This window comes from Alosa sapidissima, chromosome 4 (assembly GCF_018492685.1).
Source record: "Alosa sapidissima isolate fAloSap1 chromosome 4, fAloSap1.pri, whole genome shotgun sequence".
In the NCBI taxonomy this organism is placed as follows: Eukaryota; Metazoa; Chordata; class Actinopteri; order Clupeiformes; family Clupeidae; genus Alosa; species Alosa sapidissima.
Genome location: NC_055960.1, coordinates 21,714,675 through 21,742,538, shown reverse-complemented (window position 1 = coordinate 21,742,538; position 27,864 = coordinate 21,714,675).

The window sequence follows — 27,864 nt, the reverse complement described above, 5'->3', positions numbered from 1 at the left end:
ATTACCACTTATTTCATGTATAGCGCCACCTAGTTAAAAATTAAAAAGCAAAAAATTAGGTGTTTTCATCACAATATCTCTGGCTGACATGGTCAAAACTGCACGAAATTGAAAGTGTAAGATTAGACATTATGACACCTTCCGAATGCATGCCAAGTTTTGTGAACTTTCGTTCATGGGGGGCCTTACAATAAAATGATTTATGTGTACATTTAGTGAACGTACACCAACAAGGATTCCCGGGACACTGAAAGACCGGGGTACACGAAACTTGGTGGGCATGTAACCCCACATGGATAGCATTTTCTGTATGTTTGCCTCCAGGGGTCATGTTAACCCATTCCATGTGCACACATGTGCATAAGCAGATATACATGCACACACATACATTCACAGTAATCATACGTATGACACATATTCAAGAATTTCTCAGAATTATGCACAGGCAAGATGGGGGTGGGGTTGTATAAAATGAATTTTACATGTGAAATCTATGAACTAATCATGTTTTGGTACTTGTTGTGTAGCAGATACCAGTGAGAATTGAGTGTGGATAATGCAATTTAGTGAGACAGTTAGAATCATATAGGCCTTTCAGCGTGAATTATTTTTGTGGAAAAAATGTGCTGGACTGGGTGGCGGTCATATTTTGTACCGCTCTGCGGTACATCTAGTTACAGTGTTATTGATGAACAATTGATCCTTTGCCATTGCCATGGCAACTAGATAGTAAAATGCAGGATTTAAGACTTGAGATATAATACTGGCCCTACACCAACTCTGGCCTCATTTAATGCAATTAAGCACAATTTCCTTTGACTATATGTTGAAAAGCGGGGCAAGTGAAGGACCCATTCACTCAGGCCAAATCCCCAAGCTTCCGGAAAACTTTCCAATTTTTTCACCTCAAGGTCACTGTCGTCAGTGTAGAGGCATCATTGTTGTAGGGCACACACATGGGAGGGAGAGAGAGAGGGAAGGGGCCAGAAATAGCCAAAGAATTTGTGTCCTTTTGTCATGACAGGCGTCTCCATTCCCCCTACCCCTACCTCCCCCTTACCCCTTGGGTGGGCGAGTGATAGAGATCTAAGGGCTCGCGTCTCGATAAAGATCACACATCGACTGGGAAACCTCCCTCTGGAGTTAATTGAAGTCAAACCCAAGTCACAACATCTCAGATCTAAAAGATGACCCATGGAACACTTCATTCTCTTCTCTCTCTCCACTCCCTGTCTCCTTTCTTTTTTTCTTTCTTTTTTTTTGATCAACAGTTCTCCTCACTCTAAATAAACAGTGGTCGGTGTTCCTCAGAGCTTCTGTCTGAATGTCAGACACACCTTTTCACATGTGACCTTCGTGGATTTTCTGCATTTTCTCTTTCTTTATTTATTTGTCCTTTACACACATATTGTGGTGATGTGTTGGACCAAGGGTACGTATAAGCTGATGAAAGCCCCCTTTTCATTTATTCATGTCAGTATTGTTTTACCGCACACTGAAGGGCAGCTGGGTTTGCTGTTACATCTTTAATGGCTGCTTTAAAACAAAATATGGGGCTGACAAACCCGATTTGCATCAAACACATCCTTCCTGCATGTTTAAAACTGTACCATTTACATACAATGTAAAAGTAATATTATGTCTGTGTGCAAAGGTAAACATCGTAAACCACTCAAAGGAAACAGTGAATATTGAATATTTCCCGAAGCACAGAGTGAACGTAATTGCATTGGCAGCACTCCAGCAGCCATGCATAGTAATATAGGCAGTAATGCTCTCTAAGGTACCACTTGGAGAGAGTGAATATATAGCTTTACCCGTGAGAGGAAGTCCTCAGGAACATATTACTATATATGGATGGATGGAATTAACCCTTATGGGACAACCTTGGAATGACAAGAATTCTTCCATTGGAGACTTTAAATCTATCCAGTGGTCCTCAAATCTCATCTCCTGACGCGACACAAAGAAGGGAAAAATACGTAATTCCATAGCAGTCGGTCTTAAAATGATCTATTCTGTCATCTGCATAATGTATGCAATGTCCAATCTTAATTACCTGCTAGGCTAAGTTGCTCCCTCTGCACATAGATCCTAATGTTCCCCTGACATGCTTAGGGGTGTCAGTGGCTGGACAGGATGTCAGTGATTGATGCGTTTCCCCGAGTTGAAGATTGTTGTGCTGAGTTGCTTCATGCACCAATAATGACACATGATGGAAACTCCTGTCAGGATGTCACAACAGGAAATGAAGACGGATGGCACCCGGAATGGAAACTGATTTTTACCGAGCTGGAAGTGAGGACCATTCCTGTTGTAATAGCCACACGCAATTATCACCTTTAGTCCACTCTGATCGATGTGGGGAGCAGTGGCTTTGGAACATGGACTTCCACACCCACAAATTACAGAAGTATACCGTGCAGTAGCCTAGTACTTAGCATGGCTGATCTAATTTGTGAGACATTTACTATGCATATTAGGTGTAGTTCCTCTTTTTGAGTTTAAGTGGATAGTTACATCTTATTGCAACAAGTCATCCTTGACTCGCATGCATTAACTATTCAGAAACTGACTTTAATATTGACACTAAATATAAAACTTTAATAAAGTTTTACATGGCAAGGTGCGTCAGGCCCCCCGTTTAGAGCCTCATTATACACAGGACTATTCCGAAGTGCACTGTGAAGGCACTAATCTCCTCAGCCCACAGATAACATCTGTGCACACCGCCCTCTCACTCGCGCTGCTATTTGCACCTCAATGCCACAAGAAAAGATTATTTTTGGCAGGTGATCTCAGGCTGCACCGTCGGATGCACACAGCTATGCGTGATCACATGGAATCTGCAGCGGTTTTGGAGCGGGAATGAGGGAGAGAGGCAGGCAGGCACGCTCTGCATACGCTATGCAAGATTAACACATGGTCAGATATGGTAATAAGCGCCATGGCAGATCAAAGGGGAAAAAAACGTGCCATCATCCCAATCAGAAGCACATATACTTTAGAAGGATTAGCTCAAACAGAAAAAGGGATGTGTCGGATGTCTACCAAGCACTGCGTCTGTGCTTTAATTATCTGTCAAACAAACAGTATTTCCGTCATGACAACAGGAGTGATAATGCTGCTTGGGATTAAACGTTCCGTGGCTGGATTTCTGAGTTTACCCTGGTAACAGGGCCAGATCCGGCCTAGGCGTCAGCCTGATCTAGGGTCAGCTTCAACCAGAATGTTTACTTGCAACATGTTTCACAACTGCTGTATATTGACATTGTTGTATATCAGGTAATTACGTGATGTGAGGGATTAATAATGCAGTGGGAGGCTACAGGCTGCAGAAAGTATTGCACCTGTGTGTAGCACCAGTGACACCAGCCACATCCGAAGTGGATCTGGCCCAGATTTGCCGTCAACCCGCCCAAGTCCGTGACACAGCGCTCTGCTATCTGCTAACGGCTCAGGTGTGTATAAAACCAAGCAATGCTCACAATGATACATCTCAAAGCAGAACAGACTGCGCAAGGTCGATAGAGTCGACAGAGAACTGACCTTGCACAAAATGTAATGTCCTGCTCCTCCTCAAAAAAGAGAGTGAGAGAAAAAACAACAACAGAAAAGACCTATTCCCTCTACAAAAAGCACCCCTCCTTACTCTCGCTTAGCTGATTTAAATTTATTTTTAAAAAGTCTTCACTAAAAAGCTATTACCAGTATGTCACCCAGCAGCCAACAGGTAATGAGAGCCATACAAATGGCGGATGAAAGGAGCAGCATAAAGAGAAGGTTAACACAGGAGGATGTAGAGTGCAGGAGAGGGAGGCTGCCATTCATTATTCCATCCTTTCTCGCAAATCAATTACGCTTATATGCAAATGTGCTGAATTTAACCATTAGGAATGAATAATTCAGATATTTACCGAAAAAGACAAAGGGCTCGGCTGGACTGGGCTGTGATAGACGTTCGTTCGGGTTTGATTTACAGTCTGAATAGAGTCTGTGACTGATATTTTAGTCTTGCTTTGTATTTTTCCCGCGCAGAGAGAGTATCACAGTTCCGGGTGAGATGTGGTTATGAGTTGGCTCCGATCGGGCTGATCAGGTCCTCAGTGGAGTGGAGTCTCTGGATGATGGAAAAGGTACGTGTAGGACACATCAGGGCCGGACCTGAGCCAGATAAGGGCCATGTGCTGGAGCCAAAGACCCCCAGGACCTGAGTGGAGCCTCTGCCTCTGTCTCTCTTGTGTTGTGTGTTGCCCTCATGCCTTTCGCTTGAAAGAGTTCTCCCAACTTTAACATTGATGATTCTTATATAAAAAATACATGAAGCTGGTTGGTTTTTGAAGCCAAAATCTGGATTGCATTTCACTAAATGATGCAATTTTTTTTTTTTTCATCAAATCCACCAATTTAGGGAATTGCCAATTTTTACACCAGCAGCAGCATACCCAGTGGAAAAGTCGTCCAAACTCCAAGGGGATCTAAACACTCATGAGCTCTGTATAAGGGTTTGCTATCTGACTGCACTGCAGGGACTGTGAATGTGGTTGGTGTGATGGCTGTCTGTGCATGCCAATAGAAATATTTACTATGAAAACAGTAAGTAAGTAAGTAAAATGTATTTATAAGGCACATATAAAATGTCAATGAAAGTAAAATGTCACATATAAAATGGCCATGTCAATATCAAACAAAATCACAGATTTCCCTCCATTTCAGTCAACGAGAACACTTTAATTGTTATTGTTGATGTGTGCTCTTGCTGTAGGCTAGATAAGGAAAATGTCAAAAAGGAAACGTCAGCGACCACAGCTTGCGAGTGCGAACACAAGGCTGAAATGGGAAAGTTTCCATCCGAAGACTGATTCTGAAACCTGCGCTCACGTTTAAGGGCAATTAAAAAAAAACGAGACATTGAGAACTTTGAAAAAGCACTGGTAGTTTACTTACAAGACGATTTATACAGACAGTATCTTCATGAAGTTTAGTGTTTGCAGCCATCTTGAATTTAGTCACGATAAGTCGAGCGACGAGTAAGAATGAACAGGTATGATAAGGGATCTGACTAGCGCCAGATTTTGGAGTGCAGGGGACAAGCCGAGATGGGCTATGAGACATATGTTCACACTCGGTATGTCTCAACACACTTTAGGTCAATATCACACCGGAATTCTCCTTTAATTCCTCAAATGACACAGGTGAAAAATGATGGCTGTAACACCATACGTGCTGCAGTGGAGTCCAAAATGGGCTGTAACACCTACGTGCTGCAGTGGAGTGATTGGAAGTAAGTGGGTGAATGTTGATCTAATGTGATGGATTTTCTCAATAAAAAACGTTTAAAAAAGTCACAGATGTCGGTCGATGCCTCAACCTGAGCGGGGGCTTGAGGGGTAATGATGAAGTTCTGAAAAGTGTTGAAAAGGATTCTGGGTGTTTGCTGATAATGTTGGAGAAGTGTGCAGCTCTGGCTGTTAGTGCGCACCTGAACATGTGGTAGGAGACAGTGAGACGGTGTTTCCTCCACTTCTGTTCGGCTCTTCGACAGGCCCGCCTGAGAGAGAGGGTCGTGTCGTCCAGCCACGGTTGGGATTTCAGTTTTAAACGTCTGAGCTTAAGGGGAGCAATAGAATCTAAAATTGCTGAGCAGGAGGAGTTAAAAAGAGACAACATTTCATCTGTACTAGAGGGGGGCTCATTCACAAATAAAATGGAGGTCGCAACATTATTGCAACATACTATGAAAACAGACATTATTTGCACCTGTCTCTTACCATTATAAACTTGGTGGGATTATATTACTTTGCTTTATTACTTCGATAAAGCAATACTTTGATGCAGCATTGATTGGCCATACAGTGTTGCAGTGAAGTTTAATGGTCTTTTACTCTTTTCTGAATTTCCTGTGAAGTCCTGACAGGTCTGTTGTAGCTGTTGTGCTATTTATTTGATTTTCCATTTTCCACTGTTTTGAAACATGTGTTTTGCTTAGCTTTGGTTTGACCAATGAGCACTGACCACTGTCTTAAGATGCAAAGCAAAAGTTTATTTTTTTTGTTACTTAACTCCACGAGTCAATATTTTAGCATTATAAATGCAGTAAAGAGTTGGAGGTCCTACCACTTGAAAAGTTCAAGTGATGCCAGAAGACCACATAGTCAACAGCCTGGAGGTCCAGAGCTGGTCCTGCAGTGTTGAAGTGTGCAATATTGTTTGTATTTCTAGCCAATAAAGAAACCTATCCAAGGCTCCCTGGATGAGAATAAAGTTATTCAGGATTCTATCAAAGGCTCAGAGACACACAGTGCAGTTGGGCAGACTCTCTGATGCCGGCAGACACAGTTTGACAAAAGACATTGTCCAGCAGGGAGGCATGGCCAAATATGGAATGACAAATATCGCCTCAAAGAGTGGTGTTCTGCGCTTCAGAGCTTGGGGATATAAAAGTTCAACAAGAGTCAAAGGGGCTTTGTGAAGCCTGTTAACATGCAGAGACATCCAAGGCTTAAAAGACCAAATTGAAAAAAAGAGAGAGAGAGTGATAGTCTGCTCTGTTCCCTTACACTTATGCACTAACCAATTGATGCTGTGCTTACAAAGAGAAGAAGGCCAATCTACAAAGAAACTGTGTAATACCAGCGAGAAGAGGAGCTAGCAGACGGATAAGTAAACACCAGGTGCAATTTCTTTTTCTTTTTTTTCCTGATGAAGTGCCTCCGCTCCTCATCAACCACTCTTTCTTTTTTCTTTCTTTCTTTCTCTTCCTTCTTCAGAAGAATATGCTGACCCAGCCTTCCGTCTGCCACCCGGGCGTCCTCTATAACTCATGCCGCACCACACACACACACACACACACACACACACACACACACACACACGAACACCCACACACACACACACACACACTCACACACACACACACACACACACGCACACACCCACACACACACACACACGAACACCCACACACACACACACACACACACGAACACCCACACACACACACACACACACACGAACACCCACACACACACACACACACACACACACACACACACACGAACACCCACACACACACACACACTCACACACACCCACACACGAACACCCACACACACACACACACACACACACACACACACACGCGAACACCCACACACACACACACACACACACACACACACACGCGCGCACAGGTACTTGGAATGACTTTGACAAATTCCGCAAGCTGACTGTCAGCTCAAAGGCCTGGGCCAGACAGGCGAAGGCATGCCTGGGTGCCCTCGACAACGCCAGGGGAATCAATCGTTGTCCCTATTCATAATCCATACGTCACCGCCGCCGTGCCACCACGCCTCTTTAAAACGCCATTTGTCCTGTTTAATCTGGATGGAGGGCTTTCAGAGTCACACACGCCGACAGAGACGGAGAGGGATGGGGGGCCGCTGCTGCACAAAGGGCCTGGAGGTGTTTGCCTTGAAGAAGCGAGGATTATTTTGGCAATGTGGGGATTGTCACCTCTTCAGATAGTGTAGATATTTTATTTGCAGGTGAATAATTAAGGTGTTTTTTGACAGTGCATAAACATGTTATTTTGGGTGGATCACTACCATCAAAACAGAGATCCATGGCAAGATAAGCCATAATATTAAGGATGTTTTCTTCGTAATATAGGTTTGGCGGGGAGAAAGTAAACATCTTGAAAGTGCTGGCATTCAAACATAATAAGGCCATACTAAACTACTAGAGAGCTCGGAAAGCATAATAATCCCCATCCCTGCAAACCGAAATAAAATAAATAATAGGAAAGCTCCCCAGAAAGAAGGAAAAGCAAAAACAAAGCCGAGCAAACAAAACAATAAAAAAGGTAAATGTCAGGCCCATGACTGTGCGTGTGAGTGGGGGGTGGAGGGGAATAGCCTTTCGGCAGTGGGAGTGATTTCCGAAGCTGCTCGGCAGGGTCCACTAGGGGCCACGGGGGATAAACCGTGGCTAAGGAGGGTCACATGGCCGACTGCGCCGGTGTCACGTTCCGTTCCGAGAGCGGCGGGGGCCAACGAGACGAGAGCCGAGAGACAGAGCCAGAGCGAGAGCTGACAAGGACATGCCCGCCTCACCGTCCTCATTTAAATCCCAGGGAGAAGGCCGCCACACGGAGTCAACCTTCATTAGTGTCAGACGCGTCTATCCGCGGGAATTAATTGCACACCTCCTAATGACCGGTCTCGCTCACGTCTGCCTATGATACCCATCAACGGATGAGATGCTCTTTAACCAGCAGCAGAGCACAGGAGCAACTCGACCCCTTGTCATAAATATGTTTCAAAGGTCTGAAAATGCTTAAAAACAAGAGTGGGATTATACACAGTTAGCAACGAGCATGTACACGCAGCACTAGAAACTATCCAGTAATGGTTGCAGAGGTCAAGGTAATAACGTGTTAATAACCCCCCCAAAAAACTATGCCCACCCTCATGGAAATGGAAATAGAGTGGTGTTGCAAAGCATCGAGAGACTGAGTCGATGACTCTACACCTGCACACACACACTCTGAGCAGGAACTTTACACCACTGCTTGAAAAACATCAGCCATATAACCGCTTGAAAATGTCTGCCGCACCATAACTTTTCTGAGCAGGATTTCGTGGAAGCGAGGGAAAATGGCAAGCCCACGCTAATTAGAGGGGCGAAATGAAAAGGGGCTGACGCACCGCTTGATCCGGCGCTCTCCCGCGGTAGTAATCAGGTCACGTAGATTGATACGATAATCCCAAGGGCACGGCATGAAAGGAGAGGCTAACTCCGCATTGGCAGGGGCGCAGAGGCGCTAACGTGAGCGGGGTGGGATGGGGAGAGGCTCCCTCTGAAGTCAGAATCATTTCCAGCGCGCGTCCATCTTCGCCCCTTCAGCTGCGAGCTTGACTTTGGGAGATGGCTGCATTTACACCCTGCTCGTAGCACCCCTGAGCATCCATCTCTCGCTGTCTCTTTTTCTCTTTCTCTCTCTCTCTGTCTTTCCCGTTCTCTCGCTCCCTCTCTCTCTCTCTCTCTCCCCACACACCCCCTCGCTTTCTCCCTCTCTTCTTGATGTCGGCGTGGATCTTGAAGTTGCCCGAGTGAGAGGTGGCTTTGCGCTTGGCAATGACAGTGAGAGAGGGGTGAGCTTTCAGGGCCGAATCACATCACAGAAATCCTAAAATAATCTCACCCAGATATGCAGGTGTCATGGCCTCAGACTGTGTGTGTGTGTGTGTGTGTGTGTGTGTGTGTGTGTGTGTGTGTGTGTGTGTGTGTGTGTGGTCGGGGGATTGGGAGGTGTGTGTGAGAGAGAGAGAGAGGCATTCTGGGGAAAAAGCCTATCATGCAGTAAGTGCATTGTTCTCAACAACTCCATCTCCATAACTTTCACATAATCATGGCTATATGTGCTAAACATGCAATGAAAGTAGTTTTGCAGGAACATACATATATTCATACATCTTTCCCCCATAAACATGCAGAATATTCTGTGATGCAGCTATGTTTACAGCCATTATGTCTTTACAGTGCTTGAGATGCATACTGCTGAGCTATAAGGTGGAGTAGTAGACACAGTAAAGTCAAAGTGATCCCTGGATACATATGGATACTATTGGTAGGCCATTGAAAGGCATGTTGACCACCTACGGTGACGGCAACACTTCAGAGAGTGGGGTGTCAAACAGGAGAGAGTCACAGCGAAGCATTGAAGCTGTTTTATGCTTCTGCGTCGACTCCACACATTGACTACGCCACTGCCTCGATGCTGGACTGAACCTATCGAAGTTCTGCGTCTGTTCTTGTTTAGAAGTTATCGAGAAATAGGCACAGTACATTCCAATGACTTAGTTATTGTGACCAGAAAATAAGTCTGAGATCATTTGCAAAGCTTATGTCAGTGAACTAGCATGTTGCTACTCCAGGACGAGTTGACCAATCACAGTCCTTGTGGTCTGAGTTGCCTCAATGCGAGGTTACAATTTTTTTGAGGTGCGCGTCAGGCGACGGCGGAGGGTTTGGAGGAGTTACACGGCAACGCAGAGGGCTCTGCAGGGCTATGCTGTCGATTCAACACAGAAGCATAAAACAGCCTTTACTCACCTAAAAAGCCACATTCACTTGGTCTAACTGTTCCACTGAATTCAAATGAAACCAGAGGAATTGCAAATTAGCTCTTCAAATAACATATGCTGATCAAGATGTAACTTACAAACATCTCAAATGTAGAGATCATAGCAGTGTGAATCAAGTTTCAGTGAGGCCTTTGAGATGGAAAAAAACTACTTAAACTAAATATATCACTATAATATCATAGGTCTGTATGATTTTTTGACAATGTGTTCTTGGCTGTATGCATGCTACTTTTGACAAAACAATCACCAGTGACCACAGTGACTTTTCAATCATTTTTTATTAACTCACCTTAACAAATCTTCTACTAGGGTAGTATAAAGAAGACTGACAAGCTCTCCTCTTACTGTTTTCAATACAAGCTAAATGGCAGATTCTTTGTCAGTTTATGCACACCATTGCAATCCAGCATTTGAGCTGATGTCATACTATTATACTGCCTAAGAGAGACTACAGGACCTCCAACTGAGGTGCAGGGAGGCTGGTAATTGGCAGCCAAATGATGTGGGAGGCTCAGAGGTGTGAGAGGCATCTGTGGCAGCCTCCAGTGTGCTAGCCTGTTAGCACCTGGTCTGAGGTACAATTCATAGCAAGACCAAAATCGTTGCTGTTTCAGTGTCCTTTCACAAACTACTCATCTCTGCACTTTGCATTAATATGTGAGAATGGTATTGCTGCAGTAATAAGTGAATTTTGGCAGTATGTTTTTATGAGACTAACTTTATGGGAATGGGTCATTTTAGATGATCAACCAACCATCTGTTCACAGAGAGTCAACTGTAGAATACAGATGGGCTTAGATTTGGGGTGAAGGTTTAAGTAATGGTTCTATTCAGTTAATTGACAGGATGTTGAGAATGAGTTTCAGTTAGCACATATAATATGTTAAACATTTGTTGAATATTTCAGTACATTCATACAGTAGCTTTTTAGTTGAGTTTTGCATGGTGGACCATTACAGTAAAGTGATAGCTTTTTGTAGTGTTGTGCAATGCCATCCTGTGTAATGCTATACTGTGTTGCAGACTGTCACTTACATGAAAGACCAAAAATGATCAAAGGAGTCTTACATACAAAAGCAACAAAATCCACAGTGTTTTTCCCAGGCGAGAAGTTTGAGTGGGAGTTTGCCTTAGAGAAAGAGAGAGCGAGTGAAAGGGAAATCCAGGCCACCCATCAGGACCAAAAGATTTCCTTGACATTTGCAACAGTGCTCCATCACCAGACGGGGCTTGTCTGCGCCACCCTGACATTTAGACCAACGGAGAGCTATCATCAGCCACAGCGCATGGCTACCTCCTTTCTTTCTCTCTCTCCCTCTCTCCCTCTCTCTCTCTCTCCCTCTCTCTCTCTCTCTCTCTCTCTCCCGCATTCACTCACAGGGTGGCCGGCCCACCGCACAGAATAAACAAATAACCACAACAAACAAACAATAAATAACTGCTACAAACACACGCGCAGACAAAGGAGAAGAACAAAGCGAACAAACGTGAACTTTACCTCTGTGAGTTGTTTTGATGTGTTTGAGCACCTGCAAATATATTTCCTCGTACTTTTATTCAAATTGTTTATGTATTTTACAAAATCAGCTAAATAATAATACTTGCTAATTCCACTGCTAATATGCAGAACATCCACAACAGAGGTGACCCTAAATAGGAATATCCATTTAGTTGGTCTATTAGAAGTATATTTGGAGTAAGGTTTTTTTTTCAGGAAAGCAGATAGTTCTAAATGCTGGGAAAGTGTGCCAGATGAAGCCCATATCAGGACCAGACCTGAACATCTGTAATGGTCTTCTCTTAGCAGTCATGTACATTCATGCACTCCTCAGAGGCAGGAAAACCTTTATTTTCCCCCTCCACACACACCAGCGTATGATATTGCCTCTCATTTCCATCTCAAAGGCTGCGACCCGACCGACTGAAAGGCGACCGGCACCTGACAGAGCAAGAGGTTGGATGGATCACCACGCCACAAAAACATGGCACCTTAAAGGGAGTCGTCATCAGACTGGGGGTGGGGTGGGGTGGGTTGGGTATTGGGCCTGTCTGAGCATAGGCAGCATCTACACTTGGTCGTATATCCGGCCTCAGACACAAGAGCCCGACAGCTCGGCCGTTCCCTCCCTTGCAGAAAGGGCCGCCTTGACCTTTTCAGCATTCATCCCCAGATAGCATCGGCCTGGCCCTCGACCAATCAGGGCCAGAGAATTTGCAGGTCAGCGTAGCCACCTCAAAAGAAAGGTCATGCAGGCACTGCCCCCTCCGGATGCCTGCCTTGAAGGTGGAGAGGAGCTTATCTGCTGTTCAAATAAGATGCAATATCCACCCTCCTCCCCAACGCCCCTGCTTCCTCACCTCCTTGGGGACATGGGGAGAGGGCTCACACAGAGGACCTGTCCTCAAACAAGCCTTAATGTCATATAATTTATTTCAAGGGCTGCATGGATGCTAGTGGCCTTCGAGTGGCATCTGGAAGGTTAAAGGGGAAATACAGAAGCACGTCTCTGAGATTGAACAATGAAGATACATTTTGCTTTATACAACTACAAACATCAAGGAAGGCTCTCAGATGATAAAATGTATATTGATTCCTTTAGCTCTGTATAGTCAAAGGCGTACCTACTGTGAGCTTCTTATGAACCAAGTCCATGATCTCGGTTTTGACTGCACCTTGCTCTACCAATTGATCCATATGAAAATCAGATAACAACAAACCATTAGCCCTTGTAGATAACATTCACTCTACTCAGCAACATTTATCCAAAGCAATTCACACTACAGAAGGGGCATACAGTTAATTTAGGCCTCCTGGGCACCAAACTCATGACCTTGGTGTTAGTACCTTCCTCTACCACTGAGCCAAGTGCTAGACGATAGGTCAATGAAGGGTTGACATCATCAGGGGCGCAGCTACCCATTTTTTGAGGGGTATGCAACAACAAATTGGCGCCCCCCCCCCCCCAAAAAAAAAAAAAAAAACAAAACAACTAAAGTAAAACAAAAGGCCAATAATGTATTACACATTATTATTTTTCAAGAAATTCTGCCGATTTGAACTTGAAGTATTGTTAAATGTCGCATTGTCACTTTAAGAGAGTCTAAACGGTTCTCATAAGGTCCTTTTGCCAGCTGTTGCTCACAAAGGATAAGGCTGATCCAACTCTAGCCTTTGTTTGCGCCACATTGACAGCACAATATTAAGTTATTACAAGGAGTCTTCATTGTTAGGAAATGGAGACATGTAATGAGTTGTTGCTCGTGTGACATTTCTGTTTGCAGTTTGCCATTAAAAGTGCAGTATGAGCATGGTAGCCACCTAGCTATCTGAATGGAATAGGCTATGTTTCAATCGGCATATGCTTAGCAAACGCTAGTTAGTCTGTTAACATGAATATTTGCAAGCCTCCAAGCACAGACGTCTCACTTTAAATCCTACCTGTTGCTTTTCACCATCCACTTATTTAACTACTGTCACCTTGACATGCCATCTCATTTTCCCATTTCCCTTTCTTTTTCTATTTTTAGCCCCCGACAGCTTTTTCGCTGTATCCATCTTTTTCCATAGACGAAAACTCACTACTCATAGGCCTACCTGCTCACTCAGCGCTTACGGCGCCCCCACTCCCTCTTCTATGTCAAAATTCTATGATGGAATCTTATGAGATAGGGCGCCTACTCTAGCCTGTTAGTCCTCTAAAATGTTATTTAACATTGAGGAAATGCAGAAATGATTTAGAAACGTACAACAGTAGCTACATATAGAAAATACCAAATATATTATTATTATTTTTTTTACCATCGCTTTGGCGCCCCCGTGGTGCCCCTATGTGCCGCATATAGCGCATACCCACTTTTTGCGCCACTGGACATCATCATGTTATTGTTAACGCTGGAAGCCTTGGGAGCTTAGTCATTATTATGGCAGCGAGCATAAAGCCAAGCATGCTGACAGCCTCTGATTTTCTATAATGGTACAATTACAATTCACCTGGTTCACCTTGTTTTCTTTCCTACAAAGCCTGCCTATTCATATTTAAATAGTGTTTATGTGTATATCTGTATCCCTTGTGTGTATGTTTGCGTGTGCTTTAGCCTGTCCATCTTTTTAAAATCTTTTTTGGAAGTGTATTTGTGTGTGTGTGTTTGCATGTGTGTGTGTGTGTGTGTGTGTGTGTGTGTGTGTGTGTGTGTTTGTATGTGTGTGTGTGTGTGTGTGTTTGTATGTGTGTGTGTGTGTGTGTGTGTGTGTGTACTGTACGTGCAGGGGTGTGTTCGTCCTGGCTTTGGTAAGTGGGGATGGTACTTATCAAAAGAGCCTGCTGGCTAAAATCGATGCTGAGTTAGTGGAGTCAGTGGCCCCCTGCCTCTGCCAGGCGTGCGCAGGTGGGGCAGCAGGACCCAGGGGAGAGTGCAGGAGGTCAGCGGCTGCCTCTGAAGCCTATGGGCCAGGTCAAGCGGTGACATTGAGCTTGGATGTTTGGCTGCTCGGGGCAGAGACTCTGGCTCAGCCGGCCTCCATCGATCCCTCCTGCCCAGAGGTAATCACCAACCAGCCAGCTAGCTAGCCAGTCAGCCGGGCAAGCATACTCACTCTGCTTCCATCCCTCTCTCTCTTTCTCTCTCACACACCTCTCTCTCTCTCACCCCCCTCCCCCCTCTCTCTTTTACAACACACACACACACATATATATATATATATATACATAATGACAGAGATACATACACACAGTCATGCACACACACACACACACACACACACACACAGATGGACAAACATACGGGCACTCATAGATATTCAGCCAGTCACACACACAGACCCACACTAACACACGACTGAACACAGTTTCAAAGCTAGACATCCACTGACACACGCATGTGTACTTACTCTCTCTCTCTCTCTCACACACACACACACACACACACACACACACACACACACACACACACACACACACACACACACACACACACACTCACACTAATCCTAGGCTTTGATGACAAAGGTGGTAGAATGACAAAATTCCACTCTAGAATATGTGCCAGTGACTCTCGATAGGAATTCTGGCCCCAAATAGAGGTTCTGATAGAACTGGCTGCAAGAAGAGGCTTTCTAGCCCAGAAACGTGTCCCAGTCAGGGCAACTGTGAATGAAGAATGGTGAATGTCATCAGCTCATAACCATAACACAGGAAACTGTCATTGTTTAGTACCACATTTATTTTAAACTACTAAGATGAGTGATGGCAATGACAGCCTATAGTAAGATTGTGTTGAGATCTATCAAACTCTTTTTTGCTGTTGATGTTTGTAAAATTTGTCACTGGTTCTTCATTGTAGGTATTCTAGACTTGTGCCATACCAAACAGTATTACACAGTCCGATACCAAATAGCTAGATTCAGCATAAAACAAATGTACTCATGTAAAATATAGACTCCACAGATTCCAAAAAGTGCAAAATAAGAAAAAAAAAAATCAACATTAATAAAAAGAAGGAAACAAAACTTTACATGCAAGCATACAGTATGCTGGGGATAAACCTGCTGCATGAATAAATGATATGAATGTACTTATGTACAAAAGCCATTTGACTTTTAAGGCAAGTTCAGTTTGACCATTATCATATATTTTATCCTAAATCACAAGGGACCATGTTGTATGGAGGCTAGCTGGAAAATGAAAGAGCTCAATCAATGAAAAAGTTGGTTCAAGCTGATATGGTTATTATTCCTTAAAGGAAGTCAGACACTGTAAGTTCTTCCAAGGTCTTGGGCTGAGGTAATGGGTGACCTTATTTTCCTCTGCACTTCTTCCTAAAGACACTGTTATGGAGGGAAAAAATCAATTCGCCCTTATTGAAAAAACACAACAATAGTTTTCATTCTTTCTTGATCTTCTCATCTCTCTTTCTCTTTCTCTCTCTCTCTCTCTCTCCTTCAGCTTCTTTTCTTCTTCTATTTTCTTTTCTTTTTTTCTTTCTGTAGATTTTTGCATTTAATTTTCTCTTCCCCGGAGCAACAATATTCAATTCCCTCTTCAGACCAACATAATGTGAGGATTTTTCAACTAAACCTTTGCCAAAGACTTCATTTATTTCAATGGTTCCCTATGAATTATGCAGCTGAAACTTCCCTCCATGCTCTGTCAATTGTATTTCTTAGTATTGCATTGACTTGTGTGGCTCCATAGTCAGTAATGTTTGCCTCAGCAATGTCAAAAGCCCAAATATAAGAGACTGTACATCTGGAAACAGCATATATGCCTGCATACAATTTTCAGTCACACTATATTAATCCTATATTGGTGCAGCTTGATACTCCCAGTAAAATGCTATCGAAGGCTGCTCTATTGGAGATGTTTTTTGGTCCACAGAAGTAGCTTTGATGGTAAATTTGTTTTTGATTGTAAATAGGCTTTATAGTTGATTGGCTGTTGTGGGAACTCCCATACCTATGGCGGAAGGAATTTATTACCTCTCCTGTGTATATCTGAAATGAAAGAAGTTCAGTCTGTGATAATACAAAGCATAAGTATAGTGTATGTATTAGTGTATTATTTAAGATGAACTAAAATACAGATGACATCAAAGCTGTTGCACTGGCAATTAGTTTCTTACATTGAATTTGTTACATCTGTATAATCCATCTTTATGTTGAGCTACTTCTTCTCAGGTACTGCTGGGTTCTGGAAGTGGAAGGAAACAAGGGACAAACATAGTCCAGAAATCTTCCAGATTCAGTTGATATTGGCTGTTTTAAGAAGCCTTCACAGAAAGGATGTGTGTGTGTGTGTGTGCGTGTGTGTGTGTGTGTGTGTGTGTATATGTGTGTGTGTGTGTGTGTGTGTGTGTGTGTGTGTGTGTGTGCATTCCTCTCATACAGTGTGCCTCAGTCAGCACCATCAGTGCCTACCTGTCTTTCCCCAATATGTCCCTCTGGATTCAGACCAATACAGGTTTTATTTTTGTGTCTGCAGCGAGCCAGAAGTGGCTTGTCAGCATGCGTAGGTGGCAATAAGCACCACAAAAAACAAAAAACAAAAAAACATTCATGTCTATTACACAACACTGAAATGAATTATTCTTATTCTTCTAGTGAATTATAGGAAATTCGAAACTGTTGAATAGTCTGATTATTCCAACATATTGCTAGCTTTTTTCTTACTACTATTTACATCCCAACCAAAATTATTGTCTATAACTAGACCGTTTACTTTCCATTTTAGCTATACACAGGAAATGGGAAAAGATCGAAAAGGGAATGCCAGCAATTGAACCCTAATCTGACAAGAGCTCCATCTACGACCCTGACCATGCTCTGCTTCTGATCTGATCCTATTTGATCTCATCCTAGCTATAGTGAAAGGCTAGCCCAACGCTAATCCATCCTTAGTCTTAATATCATTCCTAAATGCAATAGTAGGCCTACTACCAATCCATTCCAAAAACCTAATGCCCAGGGTATCCCCTCCCATCAAAAGAAATAGGGTTCATCTTCAGGCAACATATGATAGGATTCCCTCTGCTATCCAGTGTTACATATTTGAAATCAATATATTATACATTTATAGGGACATTTCCCAGTTTCAGTCTTCAGACAGACAAATTCCTGATACTTAATGAAAAGGATGATAGTAACAGATTTGATAGGCCAGCCTTAACTCCCTTACTTACCAACAAAAGTATTCTAAGAAACCTCCAAACAAAGCTATGGTGTACTGTATCTCAGGGCAGCCATACCTAACAGTGTGATTAGCAATTCAGGGACTGCCCATAGAGAGACATTTACTTCTACACCTGTCCACGGTAATGAAAATCTGGCAGCATTGCACTACAGGACAACCTACAGTATGTGCCAAAGCTCTATAAATGCCTTGGGCCTGGAGAGAATACACAAACACCCGGGCAGCCCTGCTTATTTTCATCTTTTCCTCTTCCTTTTTAAACTGCCACAACACAGAAGGGAGGACACTGCACACACACACACACACACACACACACAGACAGACAAACAGACAGACAAATAGAAAAAACTGTGCAGAAGATGGATTCTGCAGGGAGTGTAATAAGAGAGCGAGCAGATAAACTACTGGAAATGAGGAATACTCGTGTGAGTGTGTGTGTGTGTGTATGTGTGTGTGTGTGTGTGTGTGTGTGTGTGTTTAGAGATTGGTGATTCACACAAATGTGCCTCCCTCCACACACACACACACACACACACACTGAAAGAAAGCGAGAGATCTGAGCCATTGACCTCTGAGTCGCACCTCTAAGAGTCAGCAGTGGCCACTAATACTCTACTGGTGGATATTTAATCATTTAATCAATCTTGCCTTTGACAAAGGGCCCCTTCAGCTAAAACATCTCACTCTCCCATCTCCCCCCCCCCACACACACACACACATCTATATACCCTGATAAGGCCAGTGATGGCAGGATAGTGGCTGTGTGTGGAGGAGTGAGGAGGGGGCAGTTAATCTACTGATTCAATTCCTGCCAATGCTCATCGCTCCAGCACACTAAAAAAAGGCAAATGTTGCATGCAGCTAAAAAAGAGCCAGATAAAATCCCATTTTTGCACAAGTTCTCATCCTCACTACTCTCTCTCTCTCTTTTCCTCTGCTCCTTCCTCTGCACCCACCCCCATCCCCCAAATTGTGGCTTTGAATTCTGTCCCGATCTGAAGAAATCAACACATGCTTAGTTTGACACCATGAACAGATTTATTTTAAGATGAGGCACCACCACAGCATAACTACCACCCCCCAAAATAACCTTCCTGAATACATTTTCACTTATAATTATCTAGCTTTACACGCCCAGCTGCAGGTGAAGACTTATTATTTTTAAAAGCAGGATGAACCACTTTTTTCATCAAGATTCACTTAATACCATCTTCAATAAGGTTTGGCTAGCAGATACTAACAAAATACATCTGTTTGATCGTATCTTTAAAATTGAAGGATGATAACCTACCACCAAATCCCTGTCAGGTTTCTGAACAGGAAATTGTCGGACCCACCTATGGTCCATCGTCTGATCTAGTGCAGATCACAGTGGTAAGAGGAAAAATGGCAAAAAAAGAAAGCACACAGAATAGAAAAAAATGATACAGAAAACAGTGTCCATCCCAGGCACAACCTCGTTTCTGAAAAAAGTACACTCCACAAGATACAAAACAGAAATAAATAAAAAAAACTGACAGGAAGTCAGGAGTTTAACAAATTATGTATCAAGCCTTTCAGACAACCCATTTATGATATGCAAATATGTGAATTAGATCAAGCGCGGGCTTGACAGCTCTTACAGGCGGAGTCGATGTTCTGCTGCCTGGTAAATTGCTCTCTCTACTTTGTTTGAGTCCCTTGCTTCAGCGACTGTCAGCTCTCAACTAACAATAGCTTTTTGTGGCCATACAAGAGGCACTTTTTTGTCTATAGGTGATCAAAAAATATGTCTTTTTTTAGAAACAAAAATGTCCACACTCTGTGCTTTAATTAGGAGTGTCGTTACTTCTTATCTTACCATATCTACCTGTCACTGGATTCCTAGATCATCCCATAGGAAACATATGGTGTATTTCAACTGATTTATCATTTTTGAAAGTAAGTATAAGGTACTAAGATATAAATGTGGCATATTGTCACCAAACATCTCATCCAGGCTTCTGGGGAATATCTAATAGGACTCAGATGACTGAAACACCTCCCTGTACAGCTTATTAGCCAGCTGTGGTGTCCCACTTGCATTGCTCCTCTGTCACTTCCTGTTTAGCAGCCTCCTGTTTTCCTTTTGCCTGACCCAACAGCTCAGAGTCAGGCCCGGAGGAACTCCCATGATGCACCACTGCCAGCCGGGGCTCAGACTGATAGATTGCAGCTGGGCCTCCTGTGTCTCGTTAGAGTCGCTGTCCAGGGTCCTGAAAGCTGGATCCGCTGGAGAGCCCTCGGCTGCTCTGAGTGTGCCTCATGGTGACCTGTCTGGGGTCGTAGGGTAAGGGGCAGACAGAGGCAAAAGACCCTTGAAACATACCCTTTGACCTTGCACAGGGCTATTTAGCTGAATTAGACAGAGAAAGCTAGAAGAGTCAACAACAATTGCTGCAAAGTACACGCTGACAGCAAAATCGAGTGTGTGCTGACAGCATACACATTTAATCTCATTTGTTAAGAGCATCCTTGGATCTTTTTTTTTATATTTCACACCTAACATGCATGACAAAAATAAGAAGCTCTGGCTGTAATGAAAAATGACGGTGCTTTAAATCCTTCCATACAGCCATATATCAATCTAAAAGCAGTCCCAGATCCCATTATGTTCATTTCATGGTTGAGAGCCGTGAACAGTGAGCGGAAAGGACAGGAGCCTGGACTCGAGGCTGCACTGGGAGCGGGCAGTGGAGTAACAGCTGGTCAGTGGGCGGTGAGGGGGAGGTGAGAGGGGCGCCCAGGGCCCTTCAGGGCCAGGAGGTGAAGAGCACCAACAGGAATGGACGCCTCTGCCCGTGACCCCGTAGGAGAGCTCCATGACCCCGACAGACTCTAAAGATTCTGCATCAAAAGAGCTGGTTCCATAGAATGACCTCTGTTCACAGCCCCTATATCTACCGTATGTCTAAATTATGGGATACTTATTGTCACAGATTAATTCATCTAATATATAAGCTGAACAATGATGACAGTGGGTCATCATCTATTGAGTCTCTGTTAAAGGTGCTCTAAGTGATGTCACACGATTTCTAAGCTAAATATTTTTTGTCACATACAGCAAACATCTCCTCACAATCCTAACAGTAAAAAAACATGGTCTCTGTAGACAGCCCAGGCTACAAAAACGGCAACAAAAATAGCCTGGTGCAGCCTTGACCATGAAACATAACAAACTTTGCCAGCCATTCACAGACGAGATGTGCATTCAGGAGAGTTTCAGTTGCACGGGAGGGAGGGGCGAGCTAGGTCTCTGTTTTGTTTGAACGTCAACAGAAGTGATGTTACCCAACATCGCTTAAAGCTCCTTTAATGTGATGTGTATGTCACATCAAGCTAACATATCTATGACAGTCAATTTGTTAACAAAAACATCTGTGTTTATTTGTCAAAGGCAATAAAGTTGTTCCATTTTCTCAATGAAATCACTGATGAAGTCAGTGTCACACTGATCAAAGGATTGACAGTGTTGAGTGTTGATTGGTTGATGTTTGTTTTGAAATGAGAACACTGACGCATGTCAGGTTGCTACATGAACAGAATGTGTCATCAAAACAAAACAAAAAATAAATCTGTTCCAAACTCTCTCTTATGATGTAAAAGACCACAGAAAGCCACCACAGTTAACAGATCACATTTTTCAATTAGCTTGTCTCTTGTTTTTATGTTTGTTCTTTGTTTTTTCCCCTCATGTTTTCCATTGTTCTGCTCATTAAAACACAGATAGTTAAAAGACGAAAACTCTTTTTTTCTCCCCAAAGCAAAATAATGATGCAAACAAATGGTTTCAGAATGATGAGTAAATAATATGAAATAAATAAACAAATAAATAAAAGTTACCTTCTCGTTATATTACCTTACAAAGATAATGCCTGAGTCTTCACATTTTCACTGTGAAGTCTGATCAGGAAATGGCCCCTTGTGTTGGTTTGTTCACCAAAGGCCAAAGCTGTGTAATAGGTGTCTCAGAGCACAATACCAGCACCTACATCTTCTTAGCTTATCTCTGCTTCTCTTTTCAGCACCGTGTTTTCCATTTCCATCCAGTCATTGTGCCACTTCACTTATCCTCCGCCTGTGTAAGGCAGAGTAGAGTGGAGTCAGACCCTTCCCGACTTCCACTGACCTGTGAATAATGAACCCGTGACCTTGGCGACACCAGCTCTCTCTACACCGCCACTGGAGTTGAGCGAACGATTCGGCTCTACTCTTTTTCTGCAGAGCTCATTTCCTCATCCAAAGACTTTCGCTTTCACATCGGAATCAAAAAACACAGGCAAGAATAAGGCTATGTGACCGGCGGATGGCTCGATCGTGGTGGGTTGAGGAAAAAATATATATATCACACACTTACTAAAACTCCTTAAATACTTCTCACTGCGGTCTGCAATCAAGTAGAAATTATACATACATATTCTGAAAAAGGGAAAAAAAACTGTTCCCCACTGTGCGGATCTCTCTTCTTTCAGGCTATTTAGCAGAATTAGAGGCAGTAAGTGGGTAAAGCTAACAGAAATCTAAGCCCAGAGGTGAGAAAGAATGTGCAGAGTTAAGTCTTATTTGTTAAGATTATGCTTTGATGTTTGAAGGCTAATATATTCCACTGGAATAATAATCAAATAATTAGAAAACTTCTAGCATTAGTGATAAAAGAGCTGTATTTTTCTGTCGCCTTGTCGTGAAAGCAGAGCTTTTGAAAAGAGCAGGGACGAAAGGATAGCTTGTTAAAGTTATTTCACGGCACAAATCCATATGTACCATTTCACTTACTCTTGCTTAGATTACATTCACAACAAAATGCCAAAAGCAAATGTAGACACCTTGGTCTCCCTCTCGGACAGACGGCATGTCGTGGTAGATGTTTATTCCACATAATGTTCAAAGGTCTTGTGGATTATTCGTGGAGAACCCTGATAAAGCCGTTGACCCAGCACCCTCCTCTGAGATCTCAGCGCTGTCTCTCCCCTCCTCCTCCTCCTCCTCCTCTTCCTCCTCCTCTGTGGGTTCAGGGAGGAAGGCCATGTCTCTGCATGGATCCTGAGCAGCACGGACCCTCAAGCCCTGGTGTGGCTTTAAAAAGACAGCCAGAGTCCTGTCGGCTCCCCTAAGTCAGCGTTTGACAAATGGGCCGGTCTTTAAGCGGAGCCAGTGAACACTAGAGGATTAGTCCATTCTCCTTTCTCACTCGTGCTAAAGGTTTTTACGGGGCCTTGTGATTTTTTATGATTAAACGAAAAAAGGACCTTTTTAGAAAGTGCCAAGAAGCAGATGAAAGTTTCATCTAAATGAAATTGCACCATTGAGGAAGGAGAGAGGGAGTAAGGTGGAAGGTGGGTAGAGGTGGGGGTTGGTTGTCCAAGGATCAGGAGGTAACTGCACGCTCTTTAAATAAAGAAAATATTCACCCACTTGCACTTCTAAAGGTGAGAAGTGCTTCCAGAAATACTGTATGTATTGGGCTTGGTAGTGCACTTACACCATTATCTATTAGTCAATTTGCAAAAGGTCCTGATTACAAAATCAGAATGTGGAAGTCAAAACAGTTATCTTTAATGTGATGAAATGTTATAGGCCTTAATGATCATATAGAGAACATTACTGCTACAGAACATTAAGGCATTATGCTAAAAAAAGACGATCAACCATAATTCACAATGATTACTAGGCCCTATTTTGGTTGATTTGGACCAATCTTTTTATTACAGTGTTTGCAGGACCACTGCACTGTGGTATATTGCAGAGTTAATTTTAACACATGAGTTTAACAGTGAGTGTCAGCCCAACAATTAATTTTATTGACAACATGATCTACATTTAGATAATTAACAGGACACATAATGTTTTGTGTCAATGTGCTGTTACATACTGATAATTAAATTATACATATTTTATTTATTTTGTATGTTTAATGGCATAAATCATAAACTGTCTAGGCCTCTGTAAGGCAATGTGAGACCCAAACCTTATTTCGGAGAGTAAACAAATATCAAAATAAAAATGCTATTTAATGTCTGCTAGTTATGAAACTAATTATGTAATTACTAAGCCGCTAATGGTGTTGCAGTAATAATAAATCTTTCACTGGCAAGATTTGTGCTGAGAATAGCCTACAAGCTAAATTCTCTCTCTACAGCAGTGTTGCTGATGTGCAGTTTACTGTAGTTATGGCCCTCCCCATGTTGCCTGTGTCACTGTTTGCAATTGTGTGACTGTGGAGTGTCTTACTGTAAGTTCTACTGAAAGGTCACAGTTGCCCTTTGGAGTGATATGTTTAGTTGAGATGTCACTACTATCATTATTCAGAAGATCACTATGGGATCACACTCAATTTGTACTTTTCCATTAAAGTTATATTCAACAGGTTAGGTTTAATACTTCAGGAATTACAGACAAGACTGCTTTTGCATGTCAAATAACAATGAAAAGATATACATTCACACACAAGGAAACGAGCGCACTATTTAGTAAAATTAGCACACGATTTACTAAAATGAGAGCAAACTTGTACAATGAGAGCACAATTTAGTAAAACAATTTAGTCAAATGAGTACACAATTTAGTAAAAATGAGCACATGTTCTCTTACTGTAATATACACAAAAAAAAGAAAACTTGCAATGACACCTCCCGGCTTCAGTAGAATAGCACAGAATAGCACTCCTAAAATATTCCCTGCAGGCATGTAATCCTCTTTGATCTGTCAACAAAGCTGACCTACCAATTAACCTTTGTGGGTTTTTGCTGGTGTGGAAGCACTCTTTACAGTTGAGAAAATCTAATATAAACCAGTGGCAATTACGTGCAATTTTCAGTTCGACCCAGAGTCATTTTCTCTGTGACTCTCTCAGTACTACAGTATAACTGGAGTGTAGTGTTTTCAAATGGCCAGGGCTAAGGGTGCACAAGTAGCAGCATTGTTGTCCCTGGTGTCCCTTACCACATTTGGTTTAGTACCCACAAGGATGGGTTTAAGATCTGACATCTTTTTCTGATGCCTCTCTCCATCTCACTCTCACTAAATCTCTCTCTCTCTCTCTCTCTCTCTCTCTACTGTGCTTTCCAAATAAATGCTACAATAAACAAATGCTAGTGTTTCCAAATTGTAGGTTGCACACAAGATCAATTCAGCATGCATCCATATTGTCAACAGCTATTGCATTTGATAACACCAGGTGTACACACAGGTAAAATCATGACAATATTCCTGTCCACACATGGAAGGTGTACAGACTTGGCAATACTGTACATTCATTACTGTAATAATACTTCCATTAATTACAGTTTTTTTTTTCAAAAGCTCTACACACAAAACCCACAATTGCTCACACAAAATGCAAAATGCCTCAAATCTCCAGCAAAATGACACAACATCAAAATGTCATAAACACATATCTAAAGCAAACATTCACCTCACATTATATACACTTTTGTCATAATATGACATTTTGGATTCATCATGTACACTGTTGCTCAAAACCTAAAGCTCTTCTGTGTTTCATTGCCTTCTACGTACAGTATATTTAAATACAGGAGTGAAAGTCATCTACAATCTTCAATCTGTTCCTAGAGGATTTATGGTTCAAATGTTAAGAACCAATGCAGATAATTTGAAATGAAAATGAATTGGACTTTAGCGTAATGTTCTACAAAAAGTCGGGTTTTTGCTGATTTTGCCAAAGACAGAAATGACTGCATTTCCAAAGAAAGAAATGACTACTATCAAATTACTTTGCTGTTTATGTTATGCTAAATTACTGTGTATGTGTATGTGTGTGTGTGTGTGTGTGTGTGTTTTTGGGGGGGTGGGGGGTGCAGTTGCGCAAGTATATTCATAGGCCTATAGACCCTTTCAATGGCAGAAACAAACATATATGCGTTCCTTTCCTTTACGTAAAGTCAGTTGGGAGAGGGTATGCTATATATAGAGTATATCTATTCATAGGCCTATACTAAGGTATGGGTATTCAGTAAAGCAATTAGTGTATGATTTTGCAGATTTGGTGTGGGGTTATGGTGTTTGGAAGACCTGTTTAGAAAATTGTGTGACAAGCAAAGATTTAGTGTGTAAGCCGTTGAAAAAAAACTGTAACAAATTAACAAATACATGGTAATATGGAGGATTGCTCACCAATTAGCTCATGATAATTTGGGCTACAGTATAACTCAGTATTTTATTAGGATGCCACACTTAACTTTTCAAACATCTAATACCACTGAATGTGGCCCAGGCCGAAACATGAGTGTTCATTCAGTGTCAGCCCAAGTCTGTATATTAATCTCACACCAGGTTATATTCACAGCATTGCATTTGCACAGCCTAGTACTCTCAATGTATGTACAGTGTGTGTGTGTGTGTGTGCTAGTGTGTGTGTGTGTGTGTGTGTGTGTGTGTGTGTGTGAGAGAGAGAGAGAGAGAGAGAAAGAGAGAGATAGTGTATGTTTTATTGATAGAGCCCAAATGAAAGTCAAGAACAAAGGACTGCATGTGGCCTTCATATTAAGCAGTCTTTGCAGGATTGCAATATTTCCAGAAATAGGGTGAAGTAACCAGGATACCATCCTGGAGCCCTGGCTCTGGTGCTTTGACTTCACATGAAATTAGCAGACAGCATTGAATAATAATGTGGCAGCAAGTGGTGGTGGCAAAAACCTCTCCAATCTGAAAAAAAAGGCTCTTGGCATATGGCATCTCACAGCTAAGATGTATATGGTATACTCATATTGATGCAAGACTCAGTATATGCTAGTATATGAGGACTGTATGGGAAGTGTGGTGATAGGGTCTCAGTGCTGTCTAACAAGTTCATCACAAACTGAGTCCATGTGTTATCATCCAGAAGCCTGACACAGCTGAAATGCACTCACCCCCAGTGCCAGCCACTGCAGCGGGGGCCTCACCACCCAAGGTCAGAGCTGTGTGTGGGTACAGCTTCCAGGCAGGAGGGGGAGATGGAGCAAACAAAGCCAGCTCTCTATCTCTGGAAGAAAACAGACTGTTTTCCATTTCAAATGTATTTTTAAAAAGGCAGCCTAATTAAGTCCAATAAACAGAGAGCCAAAGTAAAAGACCCATTCCAGTGAAAATCAAGTTTTTAATCTTGTTTACATGTCCAGGTGATGTCTCTTATGTTTCACAAGATATATCTTTAAAGAAAATAAGATGTCAATGTCATGCCCGAGGATTTCTGTTTTGGATCTACAGTGTTCCAATCACAGCCCCAATAGGCAGATTTAAGGAGCCGTTCTTTATGAGCATCATGGAGGTTGGGAGCCAGTCCTGAGTACTGGGGGTGGAACAGTTCTTCATGAAGACCCAGGCAAGCTGGCTAACAGTGGTCAAACTCGTATTTATACAGTCTATGATACTGTTGTGAGTCAAGTCAATGAACTCTAATGTGAAGTCCAAAACTTAAATTTGGTCACTCATTCTACAACATTACAACCGTAGATCTGGCAAGCTTTAAAATTGAACAACCCCTACCACCACCTCCAGCCACACACACACACACACACACACACACACACACACACACACACACACACACACAAACATAGTAGAAATTCCAAATTCGAAGACACATAGGTGTACCCACACTTTCACACACACACAAACATACACATAGAAGAAGTGACCCTTATTTCCTGTCAGGATGTTCCACAGCATGACAGCGAGTGGAACACCCCCTAGCCCCTGATTAATGCCATATCGTCTCTGCAGTGGCCACACACCATGTAAACAGCCTGCAAACACCCAGTGTGCCTCTTCCATCAACCTGATGGGAGCTTCCGGACAGCCAGCACTCCCCTGGCCCAGTTCCGGCACGGATCCGTTTCCGAGTCGGCAGCCATTCTGGGGTGTTTTTATTTTTTCCTTAAGCAGGCGGCAGAGGCAGACATTCCTGCTATCAGTCAAGGGCAAAGGAAGAGAGGAGGAGGAGGAGGAGCGGAGAGGAAGACAGCGCCTCAGCCGAGGGGTCTTCGCCGCGCGGCCCCCGAGATTGATTTGCACCA